This window comes from Bidens hawaiensis, unplaced genomic scaffold (assembly GCF_021521415.1).
Source record: "Bidens hawaiensis isolate Kalapana, Puna unplaced genomic scaffold, B.hawaiensis_p1.1 tig00001087_1, whole genome shotgun sequence".
NCBI classification, from domain to species: Eukaryota; Viridiplantae; Streptophyta; class Magnoliopsida; order Asterales; family Asteraceae; genus Bidens; species Bidens hawaiensis.
The window spans coordinates 1,378,713-1,390,827 of record NW_027491062.1 but is presented as its reverse complement, the minus strand read 5'-3'; the positions used below and the strand labels follow the sequence as shown (position 1 = coordinate 1,390,827).

General features: G+C 40.2%; 1 protein-coding gene across 1 annotated transcript in view; it reads right to left on the bottom strand.

The window, feature by feature from the left end:
* The window catches only part of LOC143558436 (nicotinate N-methyltransferase 1-like), an 80,163-nt gene that overhangs the window by 23,826 nt on the left and 44,222 nt on the right, over positions 1-12,115 (bottom strand). The window lies entirely within an intron of this gene.

Sequence of the window (12,115 nt, the reverse complement as noted above, 5' to 3'; positions counted from 1 at the left end):
ATAATCCATGTAAAGTCATAATTTAGGGGTTATTTTGAATGAAGACGGAATGTAATGAATGGTAAACTGTTCGTCCATTGCGTTTCTAAACTCAAAGAAAACTATATAGATAATAATAATTAGAAAAAAGTGAAGATATAATATATGCATATGCACATTATTCGGTGTCAATCGAGTTTCATTAATCTTAAACAACCAAAACTCGAACGGGACGTGTTCGTTCATCTAACTTTAACCGAACATGAGCATATGCTTTAACAAAATTTTTTATTCATGTTCATTCATTAAGAAATAAGTCATATTCATGTTCGTCCGATTAAACCTAAATGGCTAAATGAACAGTTCAAGAACATGAAAAAAAAAACTTAAATGAACATAAATGACCTACTACATCTACATGTTTAAACTAGGAACAAGAATTACCTTCGATTCGAGACCGGCAAAACAAAATCCACTTTGCCGTCTTCCTCGTACGCAAATCTCCTATGTTCTTAACTTGTGTTTATGAGATGAGGTACTTGGTTTTAATTAGAGGCTGAGTCGGTGGTTGTACTTTAGGTCTTTATATCAAACTCAACTTCTTTTCTTTTATGAACATTTATAAATATTCCTCAAGGATGAATTTTAATTAAACATAATATTATTAACAAATATAATTTATACAAAGAGAATTCCTAAATTACATCCTTTGACTACAACAAATTATTAGCAGGAATATTATCAATGCAATCATGTCTAAAAATAACAATATAATTCGAAATTCAAGATGTTTTGATCGGAGGAAAGTACTAATATGCCCCTGTAAAATTGACACAAAGAAGTCCAGTCTTGAAAAAGAGGTGGTGAAAGCGGGGCTTTAGTAGTGTTTGGTGAGTGCGTTGAAGACAATACGATTCAAGTCTAAACCTTTATTGTACTGATTAATAAATTGTTGTTATTACTTGATTACAAATAACCCCTATTTATAACCATACAATTACTTGTTAGACAAGAATTGGAGGAAAACTAACTCAATAACCCCTAGGTTTGTAAGTGCGACAACTAGGTCCCCACACTTACGCAAAATTACACTAACAATCACCCCCCTAATCTTGTGACACCGATGAAGCTTCGCATCTCGTTAAACTTCAATCGTGGCAACGCTTTTGTAAGGATGTCTGCTCTTTGTAAATCTCCACTGACATGCTCCACCTTGATTTGTTCTCCCTCGATGCACTCCAGAATGAAATGGTACCATGAGTTGATGTGCTTGCTTCTCCCGTGAAAAACCGGGTTCTTCATCAAGGCAATAGCGGATGAATTATCCACCTTCAACGTCACGATTTTCTCCTTTTCTCCGGTCATCTCTGACAACAAACCTCGAAGCAATAAGGCTTGACATGCAGCCGATGTAGCTGCTATAAATTCAGCCTCACATGATGATAACGCCACCGTTCCTTGTTTCTGAGAAACCCATGATATCGGTGATGTACCATAGTAGAAAATTAGACCTGAGGTGCTCCGACCATCATCCATATCCACATCATGACTACTATCACTATACCCGTGCAACATACTGTTTCCGCATCTCGAGTAAGTAATACCAAAGTCTAGTGAACCTCTTAGATATCGGAGAATATATTTAACCGCTTGAGCATGAGCTTGAGTTGGTGATTGCATGAACCGACTTGCATAACCAGCCGAGTAGCTCAAATGGGGTCTCGTATGAGTTAAATACCGCAAGCTTCCGATTATCTTTCTATAACCAGTCGGATCTACCTTCGGATTTTCATCTTCCTTTGACAATTTTAAGCCTGGTTCCATAGGAAATTGAGTCGAGTTGCACTCCCAGAGACTTGCTTCTTTTAGGATCTTCGTTGCATAACCACTTTGCTTTAACGTTATCCCACGATCGTTTTGCTTCACTTCGATCCCGAGATAGTAATGCAACAACCCGAGGTCACTCATCTCGAACCTTGACTCCATTTATCTTTTGAAATTTGCAATTTCTTGCACACTTGTACCCGTGACTATCAAATCATCAACGTAAACTCCAACGAGTAGTAGCCTTTGACCGGAACACCGTTTGTAAACCGCTTGTTCTTTTTTACATCGAGTGAAACCGAGTTCTTTTAACGACCCGTCTAGTTTAGTATTCCACGCCCTTGGAGCTTGGCGTAGACCGTATAACGCTTTAGCCAACTTGTACACTTTTCTTTCTTCACCTTTCTTAACAAACCCATCCGGATGAAACACATACACATCTTCTTTTAAATCGCCATGAGGAAACACGGATTTTACATCCAAGTGATGCACTTCACAACCGCGGTTTGCTGCTAACGTGAGTAAAAGTCGAACGATTTCGATTCTCGCCACCGGTGCGAACACCTCTTCGAAATTGATCCCATATTTCTGAACATACCCCTTAGCTACGAGTCGGGCCTTGTACTTGGTTATTTTCCCGGCTTCATCTCTTTTGATTTTATAGACCCACTTTAAACCTATCGGTTTTACTTTGGGTGGTGCTTCGACTAACCGCCATGTCTTGTTTCTTTCAATCGACTCGATCTCCGCTTCCATTTCTTTTCTTCAATGTTTTTCATTATTCGCTTCACGAAAATTTACCGGTTCATCATCGAATAATAATAGGAGATTTACCTCGTCGGTTGTCGGGTCTTGCTCGGCGGGTGTCGGTATACCTTCAACCAGAAAGTCGCTAAATTTCTTGGGTAAAACCGTCTTTCGAGTAGTTCGACGTGGCTGGATAACTTGTAACGGTTCTTCGTTTAGGCTAGTTTCGTGCCTAGTCGGGCTTACAGATGGGCTGCCACCTTCTGAACTTGACGACTCACTTCCGTTTCTGATACGAACCAACTCACCGGTATCATGACGGTCTATGGACCCGGTATCAAACCCGGATGTCACATGCTCCGATTCGGGTTCAATATCACACCTAACAATAAACTCGGTCCATTCAGGACCTTTTTCGCCCTCTTGTTTGTCAAGATCAGCCCACGCGTACCTTTTACACTCGTCAAACTTAACATCCTGCGTAACGTGTACTCACCTTTTGATCGGATCAAACATACGGTAGGCTTTTGTTCCAGGTTGAGTACCTAAGTGAATCATCACAACACTTCGGTCGTCTAATTTCTTTTGACCGATACCAAGGACTTTTACATACCCCGTGCATCCGAACACTTTAACGTGTGAAAGGTTCGGTTTTCTTCCTTTAAAACGCTCGTACGGAGTTGAATCCTTCAAAGATTTTGTTGGTGACCGGTTTAGTAAATAAACCGAGTGATGAATCGCTTCTCCCCATAGATCTTGTGGTAGTGACATCGCCTTTAACAAACTTCGAGTCATACCAAGTATGGTTCGGTTTGATGTGGGGTGTACGGGGCCGTAAACTGATGTGCCACACCTATACTTGATAAGTAATCTTCCAACACATGGGATGTAAACTCACCCCCGTTGTCGGTTCGTATGGTTTTGAGTTTCTTGCCCGTTTCGTTTTCCACCCTTTTCACGAAATCAATGAGTAAACCCGCAACTTGGTCTTTCGTCTTTATCGCGAAAACCCACATATAGCGGGTGTAGTCGTCAACAACTAGTAAAAAGTATCGGTTGCCACCATGTGTCTCAGGAGTAATCGCGCCACAAACATCGGCATAAACGAGCTCGAGCGGTACCTTTGCACGATAATTAGATTCTTTTGGGATATCTGATCTTGTTTGTTTGCCTAGCATACATGCATCACAAATTTGCATCGAGTGTTCGATTCTTGGCATTCCATCCGCGAGTTTCGAGAGACCCCGAAGGGCATCGAAATTCAAATGCCCCAATCGAGCGTGCCATATCCATGCAACATTATGCAAATTGACTTGTAAGCAAACCGGAGAAACAACCTTTAAATTAATTATATAAACCCGGTTAAAGGAACGCGATACCTTGATTAGAAGTCTTCAATCTTGTTCAAATATCCATAAGATACCGTCTTGGATCGCGATCTTGCATCCTCCTTCGTCTAATTGCCCGAGACTTATAATATTATTTTTGAGAGATGGAATAAAATAAACGTCACTCAAGGCTCGTTGTTCTCCCCTTTGACCTTCTACTACTATCGTGCCCCGACCTTCGATTTCGACACACGAACCATCACCGAAACTTACTTTACCGATCTTGTTACGATCGATGTTGGAAAACCATTCCGGATTTCCCGTCATGTGGCTGCTTGCCCCATTATCAAGAATCCATGTGTTTTTATCACATGGGGTTAAAGCATACTGCTTCGGATCAACGCGGTCTTCTTTTAGAAAAACGACATCTTCCTTACTCCGAGCTACCGTCATCATGTTTAGAACCGGTCCGCCATCTTGAGCGAGGTTACTTTGATCGTTCTTCTCCATGTTTCGGTTAGGACATGACGTGGCAAAGTGCCCTAGTTCATCACACCAATAACATTTAATTTTTAACCGATCCTTCTTCACTCGGGGTTCTTTCTTTTCCCGATTCACAACCTTACCCTTTCCCTTGTTCTTTTGACTTGATTCAGTTCCCATCTTGCCTTTCCCATGACGCCTTTCTTGATTTCTTTTAGCTTTCCATTCTTCATATGTATATAGGAGTTGTTCTTGCTTACCGGACACGGGTTTGTCTTAATCTCCAGATCGTTCCTCAAACGATTTTAGGCGTCCAACGGCTTCATGGAACGTCATGGTCTTTATATCGGCAAACTGTTCAATAGTAGCAACAATCGCTATATACCTCTTTCTCGGAACGGACTTCAAAAGCTTTCTCACAAGGGTCTTTTCTTCAAACGGTTCTCCAAGATTACTTGCTTTGGAAGCTATTTGGCTTATCTTGGTCGAGAAGTCATCAATCATGTCCGTTTCTTTCATCTTGAGTACATCGAACTCATGTTGAAGAGACTCAATATGCGCTTCTCGAACCCTATCAACCCCAACAAAACGAGTCTTAAGTGCATCCCATATCTCTTTAGCGGTGGAAAGGTGAGCCACTTGCATCACCAAAGCCTCCGGCATGCCTTGATAAAGATACACAATCGCCAACCCATCTATCTTCGGGTCAACCATCGTTCCCGTTCTTGGTTCTATAGCCTCCAACAACCCTTGAACCTTGAAGATAGCCTTGATTTTTACCCAAATAAAATACCCTACTGTTTTTCGTGAACCCCAACAAAGCAAATATTCCAAACTCCTTGGTAACCGGTAACCATTCGAATGGCCAAACAATTAAAAGAACATGACAAACAAAAATCCCACGACACAGGTTAAAATCGATTAACTTGAACACCGATTCGGAGGCTGCTTTCTTGTCCGTCGGATTCTCCTTTTAATCGGGAAGTACCTTGCCGCCGATTAAAGCTTGTGCGCCGGAAACTTGAACTCCGATCACGTTACAGGTTGTCTTTGTTCTACGCCGGAAGCTTGACGCCAACCTCGTCGGAGATCAGGTGAACACCGAATCTTTCTTCTTGGTTACCGCTCTTGATCTCCAATCTGTCTTCGGAACCCATCACGGAGGTCTTGCAATTAGATGTGATTGCCTTCCTCGCCGGACTCGGTCTTCGATCGGAGATGCCTTGCGCCGCCGGTGCAGAACCCTAACCGTAGCTCTGATGCCAATTGAAGACAATAAGATTCAAGTCTAAACTTTTATTGTATTGATTAATAAATTGTTGTTATTACTTGATTACAAATAACCCTTATTTATAACCATACAATTACTTGTTAGACAAGAATAGGAGGAAAACTAACTCAATAACCCCCTAGGTTTGTAAGTGCGAAAACAAGGTCACCGCACTTACGCAAGATTACACTAACATGCGTCGGCAAGTTGATCATCACAGGATATATGTGTTACTTGTATCGTGCCTTCTTGGACTTTTTCCCGTACAAAGTGGAAGACTAGAGCAAGATGTTTCATACGTGAATGAAAAACGGGATTGGCTGAGTAATGTGTGGCACTTAAATTATCAGAGTAAATGGTGGGTATTATAGAAGATTTGTATCCAAGTTCAAATAAAAGGGAGATAATCCATTGAACTTCGGTTGTGGTGGATGTGATAGCTCGAAGTTCAGATTCGGTGGATGATCTTGCCAAGGTGGGTTGGCGTTTAGAGCTCCAAGCAACCAGGTTTGAACCAAGGTATACAATATAGCCAGTTGTGCTTCGGTATGTTGACTTCTCACTCGCCCAATTGGCATATGTAAAGGAATGGAGGTGTAGAGGGGAGTTGTATTTAAAGAGGAGCCCGTGATGTAGTGTACCATGAAGGTAACGTAATAATCGCTTAAGAGCGGCCTAGTGTATGTTGGTGCGAAAGTGCATAAATTGAGAAACTTTATAAACCGCAAAGGCAACATCAAGGTCTCATAAGAGAAAGGTATTGCAATGCACAAACAAAGGCATGATATTGAGTCGTTGAAGCGAGGGTTGTACCTTCATTAGGGTTAAGATGGCCTGAGAATGACATAGGGGTGGATGCCGGCTTGCAATCACTCATGTTTGCTCGAGTTAACAAATCAAGTATGTATTTGGATTGGGATAGAAAGAGACCTTTTGTGAAAGAGGAATTACTTCAACACCTAAAAAATAAGAGAGAAATCCAAGATCTAAAGGGAAATCGGGAAGTAAGCGAAGAAATAAAAGTGAAGAATTTGGACCGATGATGATAATGTCATTGACATAGACTACAAGATAGATAATATGTTTTGTGCGGCGATTGACGAAGAGAGAAGAGTCCGAAATAGTTGGTTTGAAGCCAACTGAAAGAAGATATGATTTCAACTCATCATATGAAGCACGTGATGCTTGGAGAAGGCCGTAAATAGTCTGTTTAATTAGCATACATGATTTGGTAAAGAGAGATCGGTGAAACCGGGTGGTTGAGCCATAAAAACATCTTCGGTTAGTGTGCCTTGTAGGAAGGCATTTTTTTATGTCTAGTTGTCGAAGACACCAATTTTGAGATGTGGAAATAGAAAGAATAAGACGGAGGGTAGCGGGTTTAATAACCGGGTTAAAAGTTTCAACGTAATCCAACCCGGGACGTTAATGAAACCCAGTGGCAACCAAACGAGCTTTTAGGCGGTCAACCGTGCCATCAGGTTTAAATTTGGTTCAAAAAACCCGTTTGTAACCAACAAGGTTCGGTGCAGATTTCGGTGGAACAAGGGATCAAGTGGTATTGCGTTGTAAGGCGTAAAACTCATCTTGCATAGCTTTGCGCCCAAGAGGACTTTTAAGAGCTTGAGTTATTGTTAAGGGTTCTTTTGGGTGGGTGGGAGTGACATTATAAAGGACAAAGTTGTCATTGTGATATTTAGGATTGGGTTTACGAGTGGTAGGAGTATGATGAGGAGAAATTGTATGAGTGTCATGGTGTTAATTTTGAAGTTGCTCCAAATTATTTACAATTTTAATTCAAGCTAAGGATGATTGGATGGAATTTAAATTCGGATCAGAAGTTGTAGCATGTGGGTTTGAAGTTGAATAATGGGCTGAAGTATATATAGGAGTTGTTGTGAGGATGTTTCAACTCTTGTTTGTTGAATTGAGTTTGGATTGTTGTTTGGGTGCAAATGAACAGTGAGCGGTAGCCAATCATCTTGTTTGTGGAAATTGGTTTTCAACAAAATGTACATGGTGAGAAGCGTATACTTTGTCGGTTGTGGGATCAAGAAGGTAGTAGGCGCTTTGTGTTGAGGAGTATCCTACAAAGATACATGGTTTAGATTTAAGGAAGAAGTTTATGAGATGAATAGGGACGTAACCAAGGATAAGAGAGACAACCAAAACTACAAAGCTTGTCATAGTTTGGTAATATTTTAAATTGGCGAAGAAATGGTGAATCGTTATAGAGAGTTGAAGTAATAAGCGATTGATTAAGTAGGTAGCCGTGGTAAAGGCGAATGGCCAAAATTTGAGGGCCATTTTGGCATGAGATAGGAGAGTGAGTCCCGTTTCGACTATGTGAGGATGTCGGCGTTCAGCATAGCCATTATGTTCGGGTGTATGAATTGGGGAGGTGATATGAGAAATGCCACAAGAGGCAAGGTGAGGGGCGAGTTTAATATATTCACCACCGTTGTCCGAGAAGAGCTGTTTAATTTTGCATTGGAAATAATTTTCAACAAGTTTTTGGAATCTTATAAAAATGGTCAGGGAATCGGCTTTCCTTTTAAGAGGATAAATCCAAGTATATTTACCGTAATGATTGAAAAAAATTAAATAATATTTGTAGCCGTCATAAGAAATAATGGGAGAGGACCATACATCCGAAAATAAGAGTTGTAACGGAGCATTGGTATTAATATATGAGATATGAAAAGGGAGTTTGTGACTTTTGTTAACGCAACAAGAATTGCAAGATTCATTGCAATGAGAGATAGACGAAATAATAGAAGATAAATATTTTAAAACTTGTGAGTGCGGGTGTCGAAGACAATGATGCAACAAGTAATGTTTATTTGGTTGAACATGAAAAGCAAAAAAATGGTGATTTTGGTCGTAACACATAAATCCCAGCTTGACCAGGAGGAGAGGGATTTGGGAGTGGCAATTCTTGATAACAAAGTTAAGATAGAAAAATTGAACTATGGTATTATTATCAAGACATAGACGTGAGATAGATATGATATTGCGAGAGATAGACGGGACACACAAGACATTATGTAAAACAAAAGAAGTAGTGTCAAAATGAATTGTTAAAGAGCCGATATGAGTGATATTAAGGGACGAACCATCACCGATGACAAGTTCTTAGGTGCCATCATAAGGAGCATGTAGAGACAATGCGTTGAGATCATTTGTGATGTGGTGTGAAGCACCACTATCAAATAACCATGGACGGTTTCCGACATTGTTGGTATTGGCAGCGGTCATCATATGTGAATGTGGGGTATTGTTTTGAGTACCCTTAGATAAAGAAGGCAAACCTATTTTCTGGATACACATGTGTTTGAACTTTGAAGGCATGACGAGAGGTAATTGCATGATCCTTGGTGAAACAAAATTGGCAAAATTCAAGATGTTTTGATAGGAGGGAAAGTGCTAATATAGTTAACATATTTAACTATATATATATCAGCCCTAAAATGTTTCAAAACATTAAAAAGAGAGCGTGTAGAACGCACTTTAGTGAAATGCTTGCGACGTCAAGGAACTACAGTGCCGAAGGAAGCACGACTCTTGGACGAGTTTAAAATGAACATAAAGTTTGAACTTAAAAAGGTACTTAGAGGGGATAGAGTGGAGCTGGGTAGAGACGGGAAAGGCTGGTAAAAAAGGGCCACACGGGAACACCACCCCGGATCCAGGAGTTTAAATTTTTCTCTGGTTTCTTTTTGCGCATTTTGTACTAGTTTTGCACTTTTAGGTATCCAAAAGGTCCGATTCATGTATTTGATGTGTTTTAGACTATGAGTCAATTAAAGAGAATACTGCGTGCATCCCGTTTCTTAGTGACCCAGGTCGACACATGTTCCCATGCGACCCACCCGAACCAAAGAATCAGACCTTTGCAACCAGCCCATAAGGCCACTGATACATACCCAACCCATGAAGACCCGACCGTAGTGAATCCACGTTCCAAGTCCCATGTTTAATTTATCTAATTTAATTGCAATGTTTTGTTTTGTTTTATGTGTTTCAACTTCCCACGTTGCATGTATCATCCCATGTTTCCCATTTAGCTTCCATTTTATTTGTTCCCACGTTGCATGTATCATCCCATCTTTTATCTGTATTTCTTTGAAGTCTAACCCGCTTAAAGGGTCACTATATTGGAAGATTAGTCATCTTGAATCGGCTTACTATCAATGGTGTTTTCATTCTCGAACCCTATGCCTTCCCACCATGAACCACAATCACTTTCACAAATAATAAATCACAAACCATAGCGGCCTTTGCCAATGCCGCCTCCAAACAAGCGGTTGCGATGAAGGAGTACTCCTCCAAATTGGATACCCTTGTCACCACCCTTGCCAATGCCGAAGCCGCTCACTTTGAGCAAATAAACCTCTTATTATCCTTAGCCAAGTCCCTTGCTAAACTAAAACCGCCATTGGAACCACCACTGCCATCTCCTACACCGCGATCGAAACCGTTTGCTCCAAAACCCTTCTTACATCAAATACACTCATCCACATCCAAAAAACGCACTCATGGGCACAAAAGAACAGTCATCAAAACCGCACCAAAAACCTCACCCAAAGTATTCTCTCATAGAAACCATAAACCAGCCCTCAAAACCGTACTTGAACGTACCCAAAATTACCATCACAACAGCCCACACAACACCCGAGATTCGCCATTTAATAAAAGGGGAACCGAAGGCAACCGGAACACGTGAATGTCGCCCATCGTGACGAACCATTGAAACTGCTCCGCCTGTGGTTGTCCGACTTGAATGGCGACGCCTAACCACAACCCCACGTAGCCCTCATGCACTCCCACGACATGGCCTTGCATGCTTCTATTTCTTTAACCTGCATGTTTTCATATTAGAGAGAAATCATGGATATAGATAATTATCTCATTTGCTCAAGTATCATACTCTTCGTCTTCAAAAAAAACTCGTACTCGAGTTTTATCTCTGGACCAAAGCAACCGGGGACAAACGTAACATCAACTTGCTTCTTTTACTCACATGACCCGACTAAATGGTTCGACTTCACATGTCATTTTGCTCGAATCTTTTACTTGTACCATCCTAGTGGAATAGAGCATTGGTCAATTGCTTTATCCCATTAAAATTTTGGCAAGGCCAAGAGCAACCAAACCCATGTGCATCCCAATGTTATAGTTCTTGATTAATTCGCCAAAGAAAATAGACAGAAGCCAAAAGTAGAAAATTAGATAGAACGGAGACTTTTTACTTAATTTTCATGCATAATCATGATTCGTAAAGAACAAAGCCATTATATAGGCTAGAAATAACCATTACAAACTACTAGCAATAAGAATAGCATCATTATAACCCATTAACTATCAAACTAGACCTATGTAAAGAACATGCCGTCTTTGGGTATGTGATAGGTGTGCATGTGTACATGGCCCACTAACTCTAGGGGCTCCTAATTTTCAAAAAGTTATATATATATATATATCTTTTATATATAATTTCTTCCTTTTTGAATGAGAGTCCAACAAATATTTATATTGCTAAAATAATATTGTTTTGTTTAATGCAATCAGTATTATCATTTTATTATCTATACTATATATAATACATGAGACATGTGGTGTACGTTCGTGGGTTCAACGACTAAACTTAACGAGGTTAGTGGGGTCGGGTTTAATTGCAAGTGAAATGAAACCACAGAGACGAAAATCACAAATTTGAAATTATTGGACGAAAACCATAGATTTGGACAAATCACATGGACAAAATTGCATTTTACTCATTAAAAAAATTAACATGTTACGTATGGGCGTTCACAATTCAGTTTCAACGGTTTCTAAGTTAAACCGTGAGCCTAACCGTTGGTTTGATTTTTTTGTCATTGAAAACCAAAACTGAATCGTTACTAATTGTTTGGATTCACGCATTGAGCTTCAATAATAAGTTTACAGTCCGGTCCAGTTTTATGTCCTATTTTTTGTATAAACCGTAAACCAAACTGTTTGCTATAGTTTGAACATTCAGAAACCAACTAATCAAAAGTGGTGATAAGTTTAAACGTTTTCAAGGTTTCAAACGAGCCTTGAATATCCTAATTGTTACATGATTACTAGAATTTTTGTTTCCCGATGCATCACGCGAGCACCCGTCTGGTTAATTATATGTATAAGTTCATATTAGGTGTACATTTATTTACTCGCACAGAACCCTTAAGGGTCCACGCACTCTCATGAACTGCCTTTGGTAGATAATATAGGGAAATGCATGACACAGTGCATGACGGTAGAGGTGCACAAAAAACCCGTACCTGGAATGGGACCCAAAAAAATACCCGGTATCGGTTTTTTATACCCGGGTATTTTATACTCGAAACTGGAACCAACTCTACCCGTAGAGTATGGATAGGGTATGCATTTTGAGCTCAATACCCGTACCCGGAACCGTACCCGATTTATACCCGTAAATACCTGGAACCGGTCATACTCT